Source organism: Xenopus tropicalis, chromosome 8 (genome assembly GCF_000004195.4).
Source record: "Xenopus tropicalis strain Nigerian chromosome 8, UCB_Xtro_10.0, whole genome shotgun sequence".
Classification (NCBI taxonomy): domain Eukaryota; kingdom Metazoa; phylum Chordata; class Amphibia; order Anura; family Pipidae; genus Xenopus; species Xenopus tropicalis.
Window position 1 is genome coordinate 16,989,629 of NC_030684.2, and position 19,886 is coordinate 17,009,514.

General features: G+C 43.1%; 1 long non-coding RNA gene across 1 annotated transcript in view; it reads right to left on the bottom strand.

Annotated features, from left to right (window-relative positions):
- Positions 1 to 1,354: 1,354 nt before the first annotated feature.
- LOC108648827 overlaps positions 1,355 to 19,886 on the bottom strand; it is a 72,687-nt gene continuing 54,155 nt past the window's right edge. Inside the window, exons 3-4 of the long non-coding RNA XR_004219686.1 lie at positions 10,225 to 10,315; positions 1,355 to 1,503 (exon numbers count right to left, since the gene is read on the bottom strand). This is a non-coding gene — a long non-coding RNA (uncharacterized LOC108648827). The remainder of the gene's footprint in view (positions 1,504 to 10,224; positions 10,316 to 19,886) is intronic.

Sequence of the window (19,886 nt, forward strand, 5' to 3'; positions counted from 1 at the left end):
ATTACCATTCCTGCTTGACTCGCTGCATTTCTCATTACCATTCCTGCTTGACTCACTGCATTTCTAATCACCATTCCTGCTTGACTATCTGCTTTTCTCATTACCATTTCTGCTTGACTCTCTGCGTTTCTCATTACCATTCCTGCTTGAATCACTGCATTTCTCATTACCATTCCTGCTTGACTCTGTGCATTTCTCATTACCATTCCTGCTTGAATCACTGCGCTTCTCATTACCATTCCTGCTTGACTCGCTGCGTTTCTCATTACCATTCATGCTTAACTCGCTGCGTTGCTCATTACCATTCCTGCTTGACTCTCTGCGTTTCTCATTACCATTCCTGCTTCACTCGCTGCGTTTCTCATTACCATTCCTGCTTGACTTGCTGCGTTTCTCATTACCATTCCTGCTTGACTCGTTGCGTTTCTCATCACCATTCCTGCTTGATTCGCTGCGTTTCTCATTACCATTCCTGCTTGATTCGCTGCGTTTTTCACTACTATTACTCCTTGACTCGCTGCATTTCTATCCATCTTTTCGTCATGGCTCTGTTTCTGAGGTTCTGTGCTGAAGTTGCGCCTCTTTGGATTCCTGATGCACTTTACTTAACTGGCCTTGAGGGAAAAGGGAAAAAAACAGACAAGTTACATAAAATGAAATACAGGTACAAATATTTCCTTCCAATCAATACTAAACAACATTCCCCATGTCTCCTACACAACAGTTTTTAATACCTTCTGCACTATGCTTCCCCTTGGAGGCCGGAGTCCTACATTAAAATTCTATACTCATGATATAACACAGTTGCCCTTTCTGCAACCTAGTGGGAAATTTCCCACATTACAACACAATTGTCATTACTATTCCTCCTTCACTCGCTGAATTTCTCATTAGCTTTCCTGCTTGACTAACTGGGTTTCTCATTACCATTCCTGCTTGAATCACTGCTTTTCTCATTACCATTCCTGCATGACTGTCTGCTTTTCTCATTACCATTCCTGCTTGACTCACTGCGTTTCTCATTACCATTCCTGCTTGAATCACTGCTTTTCTCATTACCATTCCTGTTTGACTCGTTGCGTTTCTAATTACCATTCCAGTTTGACTCGCTGCGTTTCTCATTACCATTCAAGTTTGACTCTCTGCGTTTCTCATTACCATTCCTGCTTGACTCGCTGCGTTTCTCATTACCATTCCTGCTTGACTCGCTGTGTTTCTCATTACCATTCCTGCTTGACTCGCTGCGTTTCTCATTACCATTCCTGCTTGACTCGCTGCGTTTCTCATTACCATTCCTGCTTGACTCGCTGCGTTTCTCATTACCATTCCTGCTTGACTCTCTGCGTTTCTCATTACCATTCCTGCTTGACTCGCTGCGTTTTTTACTACTATTACTCCTTCACTTGCTGCGTTTCTCACCATCTTTTCCTCATGGCTCTGTTTCTGGGGTTCTGTGCTGACGTTGCGCCTCTTTGGATTCCTGATGCACTTTACTTAACTGGCCTTGAGGGACAAGGGAAAAAAACAGACAAGTTACATAAAATGAAATACAGGTACAAAAGGAATATTTTCATCCAATCAATACTGAACAACATTCCCCATGTCTCCTACACAACAGCCTTTAATACCTTCTGCACTATGCTTCCCCTTGGAGGTCGGAGTCCTACATTACAATTCTATAATCATGATATAATACAATTGCCCTTACTGCCACCTAGTGGGAAATTTAAAACATTACAACAAGTTAAAACATTTTCTCAAACAAACATTTCAATAATAATTAATAATTATATAATAATATATAATTGCATTATGAAAACCTTACATTATTTATGCACATTTTGCCAATCTCTTAAAAATAGACACACCATACACACTCTGTGCTGACAGTCCCCAGATGGAAACTTAGCGAAAGCAGCTAACAAGCAGTTGGAATAAATAAACCCAAGTGCATGTCACTGCACAATGTGTCATTGTCAAACCGAGAAGGTGAGGAGCCCTTAGCGCTCATATCTTGGAACTCAAGGGGCCTAAATTCCAAATTCAAACAATCTCTAGTCTTCAATTACATTACAAAATATCAGCCCCATATCCTGCTACTGCAGGAGACCCATCTCGAGGGACAATGCCTACTGGCATTAAAAAAGCCCTTGGGAGACTCATGGCTATCACGCCCCCTTATGCCAGAGGCATTCTATTTTGATTAGAAAACACATACCTTTTAAACTTCACTTCATGACTTACATACAGACCCTCAGGGCAGATTTGTAGCCCTTTCATGTACCTTAGCTATCAAGCCACTGACCATAACAAGTACTGTAAAAACCCAGTGAGAATGAGGAATGAATGGAAATTGGGAAGTTGTATCAGAGGTCAGAACCAGCAGTGCAGAGAAGGGAAAGGGACAGACACAGTGACAATTACACATAACTATAAACCCAGTGAGAATGAGGAATGAATGGATATTGGGAAGTTGTATCAGGAGTCAGAACCAGCAGTGCAGAGAAGGGAAAGGGACAGATACAGTGACAATTACACATAACTATAAACCCAGTGAGAATGAGGAATGAATAGATATTGGGGAGTTGTATAAGGAGTAAGAACCAGCAGTGCAGAGAAGGGAGAGAGACAGACAGACACAGTGACAGTTACACATAACTATAAACCCAGTGAGAATGAGGAATGAATGGATATTTGGAAGTTGTATCAGGAGTCTGTATCAGGAGTCAGAACCAGCAGTGCAGAGAAGAGAAAGGGACAGACAGACACAGTGACAGTTACACATAACTATAAACCCAGTGAGAATGAGGAATGAATGGATATTGGGAAGTTGTATCAGGAGTCAGAACAAGCAGTGCAGAGAAGAGAAAGGGACAGACAGACACAATGACAGTTACACATAACTATAAACCCAGTGAGAATGAGGAATGAATGGATATTGGGAAGATGTATCAGGAGTCAGAACCAGCAGTGCAGAGAAGGGAAAGGGAAAGACAGACACAGTGACAATTACACATAACTATAAACCCAGTGAGAATGAGGAATGAATGGATATTGGGAAGTTGTTTCAGGAGTAAGAACCAGCAGTGCAGAGAAGGGAAAGGAAAGGGACAGACAGACACAGTGACAGTAACGCATAACTACAAAGCCAGTGAGAATGAGGAATGAATGGATATTGGGGAGTTGTATCAGGAGTCTGTATCAGGAGTCAGAACCAGCAGTGCAGAGAAGGGAGAGAGACAGAAAGACACAGTGACAGTTACACATAACTATAAACCCAGTGAGAATGAGGAATGAATGGATATTGGGAAGTTATTTCAGGAGTAAGAACAAGCAGTGCAGAGAAGGGAAAGGAAAAGGACAGACAGACACAGTGACAGTAACGCATAACTATAAAGCCAGTGAGAATGAGGAATTAATAGATATTGGGAAGTTGTGTCAGGAGTCAGAATCAGCAGTGCTGAGAAGGGAAAGGGACAGACAGACACAGTGACAGTTAAACATAACTATAAAGCCAGTGAGAATGAGGAATGAATGGATATTGGGAAGTTGTATCAGGAGTCTGTATCAGGAGTCAGAACCAGCAGTGCAGAGAAGGGAGAGAGACAGACATACACAGTGACAGTTACACATAACTATAAACCCAGTGAGAATGAGGAATAAATGGATATTGGGGAGTTGTATCAGGAGTCAGAACCAGCAGTGCAGAGAAGGGAAAGGGCAGACACAGTGACAGTTACACATAACTATAAACCCAGTGAGAATGAGGAATGAATGGATATTGGGGAGTTGTATCAGGAGTAAGAACCAGCAGTGCAGAGAAGGGAAAGGGACGGAAAGATACAGTAACAGTTACACATAACGATAAACCCAGTGAGAATGAGAAATGAATGGATATTGGGAAGTTGTATCAGGAGTCAGAACCACCAGTGCAGAGAAGGGAAAGGGACAGACACAGTGACAGTAACACATAACTATAAACCCAGTGAGAATGAGGAATGAATGGATATTGGGAAGTTGTATCAGGAGTCAGAACAAGCAGTGCAGAGAAGAGAAAGGGACAGACACATTGACAGTTACACATAACTATAAACCCAGTGAGAATGAGGAATGAATGGATATTGGTGAAGTTGTATCAGGAGTCAGAAACAGCAGTGCAGAGAACGCAAAGGGACAGACAGACATAGTGACAGTTACACATAACTATAAACCCAGTAAGAATGAGGAATGAATGGATATTGGGAAGATGTATCAGGAGTCAAAACAAGCAGTGCAGAGAAGGGAAAGGGACAGACAGACACAGTGACAGTTATACATAACTATAAACCCAGTGAGAATGAGGAATGAATGGATATTGGGAAGTTGTTTCAGGAGTAAGAACCAGCAGTGCAGAGAAGGGAAAGGAAAGGGACAGACAGACAAAGTGACAGAAACGCATAACTATAAAGCCAGTGAGAATGAGGAATTAATAGATATTGGGAAGTTGTGTCAGGAGTCAGAATCAGCAGTGCAGAGAAGGGAAAGGGACAGACAAACACAGTGAAAGTTAAACATAACTATAAAGCCAGTGAGAATGAGGAATGAATGGATATTGGTAAGTTGTATCAGAAGTCTGTATCAGGAGTCAGAACCAGCAGTGCAGAGAAGGGAGAAAGACAGAAAGACACAGTGACAGTTACACATAACTATAAACCCAGTGAGAATGAGGAATGAATGGATATTGGGGAGTTGTATCAGGAGTCAGAACCAGCAGTGCAGAGAAGGGAAAGGGACAGACACAGTGACAGTTACACATAACTATAAACCCAGTGAGAATGAGGAATGAATGGATATTGGGAAGTTGTTTCAGGAGTAAGAACCAGCAGTGCAGAGAAGGGAAAAGAAAGGGACAGACAGACACAGTGACAGTAACGCATAACTATAAAGCCAGTGAGAATGAGGAATTAATAGATATTGGGAAGTTGTGTCAGGAGTCAGAATCAGCAGTGCAGAGAAGGGAAAGGGACAGACAGACACAGTGACAGTTAAACATAACTATAAACCCAGTGAGAATGAGGAATGAATGGATATTGGGAAGTTGTATCAGGAGTCTGTATCAGGAGTCAGAACCAGCAGTGCAGAGAAGTGAGAGAGACAGAAAGACACAGTGACAGTTACACATAACTATAAACCCAGTGAGAATGAGGAATGAATGGATATTGGAGAGTTGTATCAGGAGTCAGAACCAGCAGTGCAGAGAAGGGAAAGGGACAGACACAGTGACAGTTACACATAACTATAAACCCAGTGAGAATGTGGAATGAAGAATGAATGGATATTGGGAAGATGTATAAGGAGTCAGAACAAGCAGTGCAGAGAAGGGAAAGGGAAAGACACAGTGACAGTTACACATAACTATAAACCCAGTGAGAATGAGGAATGAATGGATATTGGAGAGTTGTATCAGGAGTCAGAACCAGCAGTGCAGAGAAGGGAAAGGGACAGACACAGTGACAGTTACACATAACTATAAACCCAGTGAGAATGAGGAATGAATGGATATTGGGAAGTTGTATCAGGAGTCAGAATCAGCAGTGCAGAGAAGGGAAAGGGACAGACAGACACAGTGACAGTTACACATAACTATAAACCCAGTGAGAATAAGGAATGAATGGATATTGGGAAGTTGTATCAGGAGTCAGAACCAGCAGTGCAGACAAGGGAGAAAGACAGAAAGACACAGTGACAGTTACACATAACTATAAACCCAGTGAAAATGAGAAATTAATGGATATTGGGAAGTTGTATCAGGAGTCAGAACCAGCAGTGCAGAGAAGGGAAAGGGACAGACACAATGACAGTTACACATAACTATAAACCAAGTGAGAATGAGGAATGAATGGATATTGGGAAGTTGTATCAGGAGTCAGAACCAGCAGTGCAAAGAAGGGAAAGGGACATACATACACAGTGACAGTTACACATAACTATAAACTCAGTGAGAATGAGGAATTAATGGATATTGGGGAGTTGTATCAGGAGTCAGAACCAGCAGTGCAGAGAAGGGAAAGGAAAGGGGCAGACAGACACAGTGACAGTTACACATAACTATAAACCCAGTGAGAATAAGGAATGAATGGATATTGGGAAGTTCTGTCAGGAGTCAGAACCAGCAGTGCAGATAAAAGAAAGGGACAGACAGACACAGTGACAGGTACAAATAACTATAACCCCAGTGAGAATGAGGAATGAATGGATATTGGGAAGTTGTGTAAGGAGTCAGAACCAGCAGTGCAAATAAAGGAAAGGGACAGACACATGCAGTGACAGGTACACATAACTATAAACCAAGTGAGAATGAGGAATGAATGGATATTGGGAAATTGTATCAGGAGTCAGAACCAGCAGTGCAAAGAAGAGAAAGGGACGGTCAGACACAGTAACAGTTACACATAACTATAAACCCAGTGAGAATGAGGAATGAATGGATATTAGAAAGTTCTGTCAGGAGTCAGAAGCAGCAGTGCAGATAAAAGAAAGGGACAGACAGACACAGTGACAGGTACACATAACTATAAACACAGTGAGAATGAGGAAGTTGTATCAGGAGTCGGAACAAGCAGTGACGGGAAGGGAAAGGGACAGACACAGAGACAGTTACACATAACTATAAACCCAGTGAGAATGAGGAATGAATGGATATTGGGAAGTTGTATTAGGAGTCAGAACCAGCAGTGGCGGGAAGGGAAAGGGACAGACACAATGACAGTTACACATAACTATAAACCCAGTGAGAATGAGGAATGAATGGATATTGGGAAGTTGTGTCAGAGGTCAAAACCAGCAGTGCAGAGAAGGGAAAGGGACAGACACAGTGACAGTTACACATAACTATAAACCCATTGAGAATGAGGAATGAATGGATATTGGGAAATTGTATCAGGAGTCAGAACCAGCGGTGCAGAGAAGGGAAAGGAAAGGAAAGGGACAGAAAGACACAGTGACAGTTACACATAACTATAAACCCAGTGAGAATAAGGAATGAATGGATATTGGGAAGTTGTGTCAGGAGTCAGAATCAGCAGTGCAGAGAAGAGAAAGGGACAGACAGACACAGTGACAGTTACACATAACTATAAACCCAGTGAGAATAAGGAATGAATGGATATTGGGAAGTTGTGTCAGGAGTCAGAATCAGCAGTGCAGAGAAGAGAAAGGGACAGACAGACACAGTGACAGTTACACATAACTATAAACCCAGTGAGAATAAGGAATGAATGGATATTGGGAAGTTGTGTCAGGAGTCAGAATCAGCAGTGCAGAGAAGGGAAAGGGACAGAAAGACACAGTGACAGTTACACATAACTATACACCCAGTGAGAATAAGGAATGAATGGATATTGGGAAGTTGTGTCAGGAGTCAGAATCAGCAGTGCAGAGAAGAGAAAGGGACAGACACAGTGACAGTTACACATGACTATAAACCCAGTGAGAATGAGGAATGAATGGATATTGGGAAGTTGTATCAGGAGTCAGAACCAGCGGTGCAGAGAAGGGAAAGGAAAGGAAAGGGACAGAAAGACACAGTGACAGTTACACATAACTATAAACCCAGTGAGAATAAGGAATGAATGGATATTGGGAAGTTGTGTCAGGAGTCAGAATCAGCAGTGCAGAGAAGGGAAAGGGACAGAAAGACACAGTGACAGTTACACATAACTATAAACCCAGTGAGAATGAGGAATGAATGGATATTGGGAAGTTGTATTAGGAGTCAGAACCAGCAGTGGCGGGAAGGGAAAGGGACAGACACAATGACAGTTACACATAACTATAAACCCAGTGAGAATGAGGAATGAATGGATATTGGGAAGTTGTGTCAGAGGTCAAAACCAGCAGTGCAGAGAAGGGAAAGGGACAGACACAGTGACAGTTACACATAACTATAAACCCATTGAGAATGAGGAATGAATGGATATTGGGAAATTGTATCAGGAGTCAGAACCAGCGGTGCAGAGAAGGGAAAGGAAAGGAAAGGGACAGAAAGACACAGTGACAGTTACACATAACTATAAACCCAGTGAGAATAAGGAATGAATGGATATTGGGAAGTTGTGTCAGGAGTCAGAATCAGCAGTGCAGAGAAGAGAAAGGGACAGACAGACACAGTGACAGTTACACATAACTATAAACCCAGTGAGAATAAGGAATGAATGGATATTGGGAAGTTGTGTCAGGAGTCAGAATCAGCAGTGCAGAGAAGAGAAAGGGACAGACAGACACAGTGACAGTTACACATAACTATAAACCCAGTGAGAATAAGGAATGAATGGATATTGGGAAGTTGTGTCAGGAGTCAGAATCAGCAGTGCAGAGAAGGGAAAGGGACAGAAAGACACAGTGACAGTTACACATAACTATACACCCAGTGAGAATAAGGAATGAATGGATATTGGGAAGTTGTGTCAGGAGTCAGAATCAGCAGTGCAGAGAAGAGAAAGGGACAGACACAGTGACAGTTACACATGACTATAAACCCAGTGAGAATGAGGAATGAATGGATATTGGGAAGTTGTATCAGGAGTCAGAACCAGCGGTGCAGAGAAGGGAAAGGAAAGGAAAGGGACAGAAAGACACAGTGACAGTTACACATAACTATAAACCCAGTGAGAATAAGGAATGAATGGATATTGGGAAGTTGTGTCAGGAGTCAGAATCAGCAGTGCAGAGAAGGGAAAGGGACAGAAAGACACAGTGACAGTTACACATAACTATACACCCAGTGAGAATAAGGAATGAATGGATATTGGGAAGTTGTGTCAGGAGTCAGAATCAGCAGTGCAGAGAAGAGAAAGGGACAGACACAGTGACAGTTACACATGACTATAAACCCAGTGAGAATGAGGAATGAATGGATATTGGGAAGTTGTATCAGGAGTCAGAACCAGCGGTGCAGAGAAGGGAAAGGAAAGGAAAGGGACAGAAAGACACAGTGACAGTTACACATAACTATAAACCCAGTGAGAATAAGGAATGAATGGATATTGGGAAGTTGTGTCAGGAGTCAGAATCAGCAGTGCAGAGAAGAGAAAGGGACAGACACAGTGACAGTTACACATGACTATAAACCCAGTGAGAATGAGAAATGAATGGATATTGGGAAGTTGTATCAGGAGTCAGAACCAGCAGTGCAGAGAAGGGAAAGGGACAGACACAGTGACAGTTACACATAACTATAAACCCAGTGAGAATGAGAAATGAATGGATATTGGGAAGATGTATCATGATACATTGCTGCACTGTAGGGACATTCAGCATCCAATCATGTTTATCTTCTGCTGTATAATATTAAAGGGGTTGCTCATCTTTGAGTTAATATCTATTATAATGTAGAGAGAAATATTCTCAAATAATTTGCAATTGGTCTTAATTTAAAAAGTACAAATAATAAAAATAATTTCAATTTTTGTTCAACAACTCTGCAGTTTGCAGTTACAACAGCTATCTGGTTGCTAGGATCCAAATTACCTTAGCAACCAGGAAGTTTTTGAAATTTTGTAGCAGCAGACAGGAGGTAGGTACAGAGTGCACCATAGGTCGGACATAGAATCCCTGACGAGTTCCCAGTAACATGAAATAAAGTCTCCCAGCCTCTTATTGGCACCTAAAGAACCCATCTACAAACCTGCAGTCTGGGCTCACAGGGAGCAAGCAGCGGGGAAAGCAGCAATGAATACACATGCACCCACTCTCATGAAACCACTCAAAATACAGATGTGTGTGTGGCTCTTTATTGGATGAGACTGTCATTTCTCACAACATCTAATGTTTTAGCTTAAAGGCCACCTATCATAGCAACATCGATCCCTTACCGGAGGAGTGGGTTATAAGAGCCCACACAACGGTCGGAGGCAAATAATATTTTAGCCAGAAAACGCTTTTGACATAAGAACAGGCAAGTAATTGGCTGATCCTGTGTCACATGTACAAGTGCATAATGTGCTGACTGGGACTCTCCCCATTATGCACATGAGTAATTCTCAACATGGCGGCAGGACGCTTCCTAGGGGCAATATCTGCCCAAAATAGTATTGTCCCCAAACCAGAATGAATGTGATTAGCCCACACGTTGGGCAGATTAATATATATTTCAATGATAGGTGCCCTATAAGTGAGCTGCCTATAGCAGAGGGTAGGGATACATGTGTAGAACTATACAAATACCAGCCGGGGATAACTACTTACCAGCACGGCCTGTCTCTCCTTGGATGCACTTGTGCTCAAGCTCTTCTACTCACTCCTTCAGCTCCACTCTCCCCTCCATCAGGGCAGCAGACTGGAGATAAAATCAGATGAAAGCTCCATGTTACAACATCATATCTCCCACACACCCTCCTGTACAAGATCAAACAACCAAAAATGAATTCCAGGGTTTACTGAGCTGTTTAATGCCCAATATACATGGATCAATAGCATATAAAGGCCCCACAATGAAAAGAAACTTATGTACAAATAAGCACCTTCAACGCATTGTGGCATAAGAGCCTAAAAAAGTATGATATATATTCACAAAGGACACATTTTCCAAAGGTTAAAATGGGTAGATATATCTTTCTACTTTCTCGGATGGCAATTCAGCATCTCAAATGACCAAGGCGTAGGGCTGTAAAATGGGCTGTGCATTAAAAATAAGGCCTCAGTTCTTAACTCAGGAGTGAAAAGGAAATACGGCTGTAACTCCCCCTTAAAAAGAAATATTTAGTCATTTTCAGTATGGCAAAGTCCCCAAATGCTACTTCTGGCATTCACCACTTACAGCCCCCCCCAACCAAACAACCCCATAAGCAAACATTGCTTGACTAAATGATGCTTATTTACATGCTTGTGTTTAAATACATTTCTCAAAAAATAAAGACAACGCTTAACCAACACAATGTAACTCCAAGTCAATCACATGTTTGTGGCGGTAATGTGACAAAATGTGGAAAAGTTCAAGGGGGCCGAATACTTTTGCAAGCAACTGTATATGCAGCGCCAACATCATGTATAATGCCCACAGGGCACACAGCCAGTATATATGCAGCACCAACATCATGTATAATGCCCACAGGGCACACAGCCAGTATATATGCAGCGCCAACATCATGTATAATGCCCACAGGGCACACAGCCAGTATATATGCAGCGTCAACATCATGTATAATGCCCACAGGGCACACAGCCAGTATATAAAAACTAAAAAAATATATATATATTAGTTGGTCCAAGAATAAAAATGGAAATGGTAGAGTGAATTATTTGCAATGTAAAAAGTGTAATTCAGAAATAAAGTACCCCATACCTATCAAGTCGGAATCCTTTTAGTAGTATAAATGAGGTGCCAACTAGTGATGAGTGAATATGTCCTGTTTCACCAAAAATTAGCAAACCGGTAATTCTTGACATGCAGACGTGATGTATTTTTACGCAGGCAACTTTTTTTCGTACAACACAACGATTTTTGTTGCACACAACTCTTTTCATTTGTTGTGCAAGTTATTTTTTCTCACTCAAAAAACATTTAATCCTTTTACTGCCAATGACGTGCGCCGTATGTTGTTTGGCAGATAAAGTTCTCTCTGGAGAGGCGCTGCAGAGGGTTTCTAGCGATGACAGCCCCCTGGGCAACGAGCCAGGCGGGCTGTCATGTCGGCCCTGCGACGTGATTGTCGCACTATCGCATCACGTCTGCTGCTTGATGCCGCTTCCTTCTTCCCAGCGCCGGCCCACTGACTTCCTGCACATGGAGGACCAGGACTGTAGCACCGCGGACCAGGCATGCTTCAGGACAGGTAAGGGTGATTTTTTTTACACACACTTACACACACTTACACACACATACATACAGCACACAATTTAGATATTCAGATATTCTGACTCATACTAATTACGCTGTCATGTGACTTATTTTGTTGTTTCACTGATTTGCACAATTTTTGTTGTTCTGTTGCATTTTTTATCCCTGTATTAGTGTTCCTGATCTGTTTTTAGCATAGCTTTGCCGTGTGTAACTTTGGTGAAGAAAAATAACTTTACCTATTTTCAATTCATCAGAATGTGTACTTTCCAAAAATATATGGTTTTCTGGGGGGATCTGTGTATAGTTAGGGGGGTTACAGCACATAATACGCTGACAGGGGGCTCTGTGTGTAAAAGCTGGGTTGGCAGACGAGAAATCCATATGCACCAAAATACAACTGATTTGGAAAGTCCCATGTCTCCTGAACGTGCCAATACCAAATACCAAAAAGAAATGCAACGAACAACAGTGCAAGTGTAAAACTGCAATAAAATCACAAAAATGAAAGACAATTGGGCAAATCAATGAAATAACAAAATGAATTATTTCCCAGCGTCGTTAGTGGTCAGAATACGTGCCTGGCAGGAAAAGCGCTAAGGGAAGACCCTCAGGTGCGTATAACTTTCTGTTGAATCTGGCGGCAGAACTAAAGGGCAGAACATTTCTCTGCAGGGATCGGCGCAGCCACAGGACAGCCGGACCCTCGGCACCTGAACCAGTTGGTGTGGCTAAGTAATAATACAGCACAATGTAATGTAAAGGGTAAGTTCACCTTCGAAGCAGAACAAAAGTTGGTCCACCTAAAAGTTAACTTTTAGTGGGTCATAAAATCTTCTGTTCTCATCAAGTTTTAGAGCAAAACAACATGGGAGCAGGGTCTGGGGGCCTCGGCACAGGAGCGGAAACCATGAGGGAGCGAATTTAAATCCATGTGGGCATAACATCACAGCATTACACATTTAATATTATCCCCCTGTCCTATGGCTGCGCCTGTAATTCTGGTAACATCAAAACTTTTTCTACCTTCAGATTTAGATTGTGCTGCTATTCATACAGTAGTGCCTCGGCCACACACCTCCTGCACAATGTCCAATAGCACTGCCCCAGCACGGCCATGTACAGCTTTGTCTGCGTAGCGCGTTGTGATATTGTGCAGGAGTTGCGTGGCGTAGGCAGAACTGTATGAATTGCAGCACCAACTAAATCGGAAGGTACAAAAAGCTTTTATATCAGCAGAGTTGTGCAGCCGTTGGGCAGGGGGATACATCTCATTGGGTAACGCTGTGCTGATGTCCCTGCGTATTTACAATCGCTCACTCCTGGTTTCAGTTTGGGGATTTTGGTGGTGTGTACTGGGCTCTCCTGAATAGCTGCGAGTTGGGCACAAGCTACACAGGGCTGGTAAAAATGGGCCTGCAAAAATGAAAGGTGAGAGCTTAAGAGGCCAAAGGCAAGAGGAGAGGTGTTAGGCACTAACATAGGGGGAGATGGAAAAAATAATACCAGCAAGAAATGGAAGCAGAAAGGGCCGCTAACGCCCATATGCATAGGATTGCCAAAGTATCTGGCCTATAGCATCACAATAGTGCATACAAGTTGTCCCGCAGGGCACTACAGCTACTGCAAAATCAATACATTTACTGTATTTTATGTAGCGCAAAGTGACAAAATATACATTTACCTTAGAAATCCGTCCAAAATGGGCACTTATGGGTAGTTATGTCTTACAACTCAAAACTTACATTTTACAGCACCCTGTCTCCCATATGTCATTAGGTAACAAGGATAAAAAAAGGAAATTAAAAAAACAGCACATTTTTTGCTCGCCCAGTGAGATCAGCGGGCAGAAATGCAGTTCAAGGATGAGGGAACACGGAAGGTTTGCTCAACTGCTCTGTTTTTTTTGCAGGCTAAGAAAGCGGATCCACACCCTTACGCACCTCTGTAAAACTGCATTGAGAAGTACAGAATCCTCCTTCCCCGAGCAGGGATCGGCCTGAAAACACCAAAGCAGGAGTTTTTGGGCAGATGCAGTTTTACTGAGGTGCAGAAATACGGAAGGGATTCTCACCCTGCAGAAAAAACGCAGACTAAGAGCAAACGCTCCGTGTACCTTCGGCCTAAATTGTTTCACTGAGAATAAAATCTATTGTAATGAATTGGCCGTCTCAATACCCACCCATCTCTGTGCATTCAGTGCCAACACTCTATTGTATAGAGCCGCCGCAGTAAGAGAAGCGGTTGATGTAAATACGTACCAGCTAGGCTCACTGCTCGGGAAAGATTTTGCCCCATTCTGATTTCGGCACATTTGCTGCAGGCAGTTGTTTATTCAGATGACGCAAGCGCCCCTCAGTGCCATACACAGAGCTTGATACGGCTGCCTGATGCACTTTTACTCAGTTGCCAAATACTGGGCTCTGTAGCTCCTTCCAAGTCATTGTTGGTCTCGGTGGTTTCTCTCGTTTTCTTTTGCTTCCATGATAAACAAATAAAGAAATAAAATTTCAGAAAACAACTTCAATGTAGGACTTGTGGGTCAGTAATGAAGAGAATAGGGCAGGGGTTTGAAGACTTGGGCAAGTTACTAGAACTAAATGACCTTAGCAACCAGTGACCAGTTTGAATGAGAGGCTGGAATATGAATAGGAGAGGACCCGAATAGAAAAAACTTCAGCTTCACAGAGCAACCAGTTGTTGGACGCTGGGGTACGTGACCCCCATTTGAAAGCTGCAAAGAGTTGGAAGAAGAAAAAGACAAATAGAATATAAAAAAATGAATAATTAAGACCAATTGGAAAGTTGCTTATAATAGGCCATTCTATAACATACTAGAAGATAATGTTAACTGAATGCAGTGCAAAAAAAGTTGGGGGAGCACAGAGACCAGCTTACTCCCCATGAATACATTCTTCATTCCTGTCTTCAGCGGCACTGAGGGGGGGGTGGGGGACTTTATGTAATTAGATGACATAATTACTCTTGGAATGGGCCTAAGTACTGGGCTATTAACACATTTTTGAGAGTGAGTGCACACGTATTGATGTCATGGGGTGGGAAGCGCAGCAGCAAGAAGGGGGTAGGCAGAGGTACCTGCTTAGCACCCCCCCCACACACACACACATAGTTGCGCCCTAGGCAGGTACCACTTCTGCCTACCCCTGGTTCCGGCCCTGGGTATGTGTCAAAAACACCCAGCAGTACACTAACAGATCGTGCCTGAAATACTTTACACAGCAAGGCCAGACTCTACTCACAGTAGGATTACCCCAGGAAACCATATATTTTTGGAAAAAAAAACTATTTTGGAAAATCCGAAATGGGCAAATATGTCTTTCTACTCCAAACTACCAGACTGTAAAGCTTTTCTACAGTTATTGGTTTTTATAAATATGAAATTAGTTAAAAAACACCTCAAAGCTTCCAGTTTACAGGATCCTATCTCCTACAGGTCATTTGGTACCAAGATAAAAACATCCTAAATATGAATGCCAGTGGGGTTGTGGCCAAGATGGCAAATAAAACAGTCAATATAAATGCCAGCGGGGGTGTGGCCAAGATGGCAAATAAAACATAGTAAATATAAATGCCAGCAGGAATGTGGCCAAGATGGAAAATAAAACATAGTAAATATAAATGCCAGCGGGGGTGTGGCCAAGATGGCAAATAAAACATAGTAAATAGAAATGAAAACCATACTAACAGGAACCCAAACATTTCCCAAAGCGCTGACCAGGCCGCAGACCAAGAAGACTATTCACCCTCCCTGGACTCAGTGCAAAGCATCACGACTAAAACAATACCTGATCCTGAACTCGGAGATTCTCTTAGTGATTAAATGGATTTACCCATCAATGGCCGCCCAACTTGAAACTGTTAAAGTGGACTCATCGTTTCAGCGTCAGGATTTTCAAATTCTCTGTGAACGCACGTCCAATGTAGCCCACAGACTGTCCATTGCTGAAGACATTATATAAGTTTATCACTGACACATCATTTACACTTTTTTATTGAGGAATTATCTAAATATTGGCGCGGGTTTAGTTAACACAACACAACTACAGCAAAATACACTCATTTATGTGGATAAAGAGACACAAATCTGTTTACCCCAGAAAGCCACATATGTTGGGAAAGTACCTGTACATATTCAGGGAAATACAAAGGGGTAAACAACATGGTAGAATGCAATAAAACCAACCTAAGGAGAGCAGCAGCCAGAACCCAAGTTTCACTTGTTTCCCCAATTCGGTTTTACAGGCAACAAATATGCAGAGCTGAAAATGCAATAAAATGGCTAAAAACTGAATAACGCTAAAAATCCAATTGACATGAAATACAAAAGATACTGCATTAGTATTAGGTCAATTTTTAAAAACAAAATAACCACACAACAGATAAATAAAAAGACAAATAAATAAAAGCTAAACAATAGTAAAAGTGTGTACATGTGGCAAATTGCACAGTGTGTGTGAGTATGTACAAGTGCTGTAAGTGTGCGACCCCCTCGACCCCCCAGAAATATATGTATACGTGTGTGTCACTAACTTGTATACAGGCTGGAGAGGCAGGAGGGCTGCTGAAACCAGAGGAGGGCCGCCATGATGCAGAGAACTGCAGGGGGGGCAAAGGCTGAAGGAACAGGAAGGTCCCTGCTGCCCAACGGCCCACTCTTTCCCCCAAAGGGAACTGTGATTTGGTGGGTTCCCTCAGTGCAGCAGCCACAGAGCAGGTAGCCATGCCCTCCCCACTCACTGCACAATCATGCTCACTCACACTCACACACAGAAAGAAGCAGAATTAGCATCTCACCCTCCTGGAAGCAGCACCATTTTGTAGGATAATGTCTCACACACACAGCATCATGTGACCAGGGTGGGGCTCAGAAAAGATACAAAGTAAAAAGTAGGGGGGGGGGCTGGTGCCTGGCAGAGAGAGAGAGCTGCAATGTTATCAGGAGACAGAGGCACAGAATCAGCACTTACTGCTGTCATTACTGCTCTCCATTTGGGCATTTGCCCCGTCCCCCCGTTTATCTCCCTCAAACAGGGCAAAAGCCTCAGGTCCCCATAATGGTGTTTAGGGTTCCTGCCACACAAGGCGCTTTCCTGGCTTGTGTATAAGCGCAGGCTGAGAAACCGCCCGTCCACTTCTATCTGCTTCATGGCGCGTCTGTGCGCAGTCAGTATCCATTTTCCTGCCGAAATCCGCTCCATGTGTCAGATGTGGGTTCAGACACACCATAAAGCAGATCGTAGAAATTTTAGAACAAGATTTAGAGCTCAAAATACAAACTGATTTGTAAAGCCTCATGTCTCCCAAACGTGCCAATAACCCAGGAAACCATATATTTTTGAACAGTACACATTCTGCCGAATCCGAACGGGTAACCGTGTCTTTCTACTCCTAAGTACCAAACAGCAATGCTTTTCTAAGTTTAGCAGTTTCCAAAAAAAAAATTCTAAAACATTGTCTCAAAGCTTCCACTTTCAAGCATCATATCTCCCACATAACATTAGGTACCAAGAAAACACACCCTAAATATGAAAGCCAAGGGTCCACTGAACAGTTTGATGCCAATTGTGCATAGGATCAACAATGTATCTGGCATTTAGAGACCCCAAAAGTAAGTAAGTGCATAAATACTGCCCCTGAGATCACTTTAGCGGACTGGGGGGGCAGGGCAGACCGGGGATCCAACCCAAGGGGCCCTGCAGGTGCGTGTCCCCTAATCCCCCCCACAGGGTCCCCCACCAGACGTCCTCCCCTGAGCTTGCGTAAGTTTAATGCGTCGGGGAGGAACGGTCGGACAGGGGGAGCACCAGGAAGGGTCGGGTCTAGGCCAATAAACCAATCCGATCCTTAAAAGAAATTGTTTCCCCGGTCAAATTATAACAAAGCCATGGTAAGTAATCAGAGCAGCTGAACCCCCTCCGAAAGCAAACTAGAACGTTTATGTTCCCCAGTGTCCCCTCTCCGACAGCAAACTAGAATGTTTATGTACCCCAGTGTTCCCTCTCCGACAGCAAACTAGAATATTAATGTACCCCAGTGTCCCCTCTCCGACAGCAAACTAGAATGTTTATGTTACCCAGTGTCCCCACTCCGACAGCAAACTAAGAATGTTTGTACCCAGGTGTCCCCTCTCCGACAGCAAACTAGAATGTTTATGTACCCCAGTGTCCCCTCTCCGACAGCAAACTAGAATGTTTATGTACCCCAGTGTCCCCTCTCTGACAGCAAACTAGAATGTTTATGTACCCCAGTGTCCCCTCTCCGACAGCAAACTAGAATGTTTATGTACCCCAGTGTCCCCTCTCCGACAGCAAACTAGAATGTTTATGTACCCAGGTGTCCCCTCTCCGACAGCAAACTAGAATGTTTATGTACCCCAGTGTCCCCTCTCCAACAGCAAACTAGAATGTTTATGTACCCCAGTGTCCCCTCTCCGACAGCAAACTAGAATGTTTATGTACCCGTGTCCCTTCTCCGACGGCGAACTAGAATGTTTATGTACCCCAGTGTCCCCTCTCCAAAAGCAAACTAGAATGTTTATGTACCTGTGTCCCCTCTCCGAGGACAAACTAGAATGTTTATGTACCCCAGTGTCCCCTCTCCGACAGCAAACTAGAATGTTTATGTAATCCAGTGACCCCTCTCCGACAGCAAACTAGAATGTTTATGTACCCCAGTGTCCCCTCTCCAACAGCAAACTAGAATGTTTATGTACCAAAGTGTCCCCTCTCCGACAGCAAACTAGAATGTTTATGTACCCCAGTGTCCCCTCTCCAACAGCAAACTAGAATGTTTATGTACCCCAGTGTCCCCTCTCCGACAGCAAACTAGACATTTCAAGGGGGTGGGCCAGTGACATCAGGGTGTGGCCTGTGATATTTTGGGGCAGGTCTGTGCTATCAGGGGGCATTTGGAAATCCAAACAGGCAATGTTTACCTGGATAGCGCTTCTGAAAACAGGGCTGTCAAAGTAAAAATTAAACTGATGTCAACACTAGCGCTTGTTGGGGGTGTGAGGATATGAAGCCTGTAAAACAACCCATTTCCCCCATATACACAAAGCCCCTATGTAACCACCCACACACACAAGGGAAACTAACAGGAAAAAATGCCAGCATCATATTTCATACCCACAGAACAATTGCGAATATAATATGCTGCTCCGACATGATGAATTATGCCCACAAAGCTATAAAATTGGAAATACCGTGTCAACGTAATATTTAAACCTCACAGAACAGAAAACTTAAACAGTATAAATGCAATGCCAGCCTTATATGTAATGCCCACAGGGCGCATAGTCAGTATATATATGCAGTGCCAATATCATGTATAATACCCACAGGTCGCATAGAAATTATATATAAAGCGCCAACATCATGTATAATGCCCACAGGTCACACAGCCAGTATATATGCAGTGCCAACATCATATATAATGCCCACAGGGCACACAGCCAGTATATATGCAGTGCCAACATCATTTATAATGCCCACAGGGAACACAGACAGTATATATGCAGTGCCAACACCATGTATAATGCCCACAAGGCACACAGCCTGTATATATGCAGAGCAAACATCATGTATAATGCCCACAGGGCACACAGCCAGTATATATGCAGTGCCAACATCATGTATAATGCCCACAGGGCACACAGCCAGTATATATGCAGTGCCAACATAATGTATAATGCCCACAGGGCACACAGACAGTATATATGCAGCGCCAACACCATGTATAATGCCCACAGGGAACACAGCCAGTATATAGCACAAACATCATGTATAATGCCCACAGGATGAACAGCCAGTATATATGCAGCACCAACATCATGTATAATACCCACAGGGCACACAGCCAGCATATATGCAGTGCCAACATCATGTATAATGCCCACAGGGCACACAGCCAGTATATATGCAGTGCCAACATCATGTATAATGCCCACAGGGAACACAGCCAGTATATATGCAGTGCCAACATCATGTATAATGCCCACAGGGCACACAGCCAGTATATATGCAGTGCCAACATCATGTATAATGCCCAC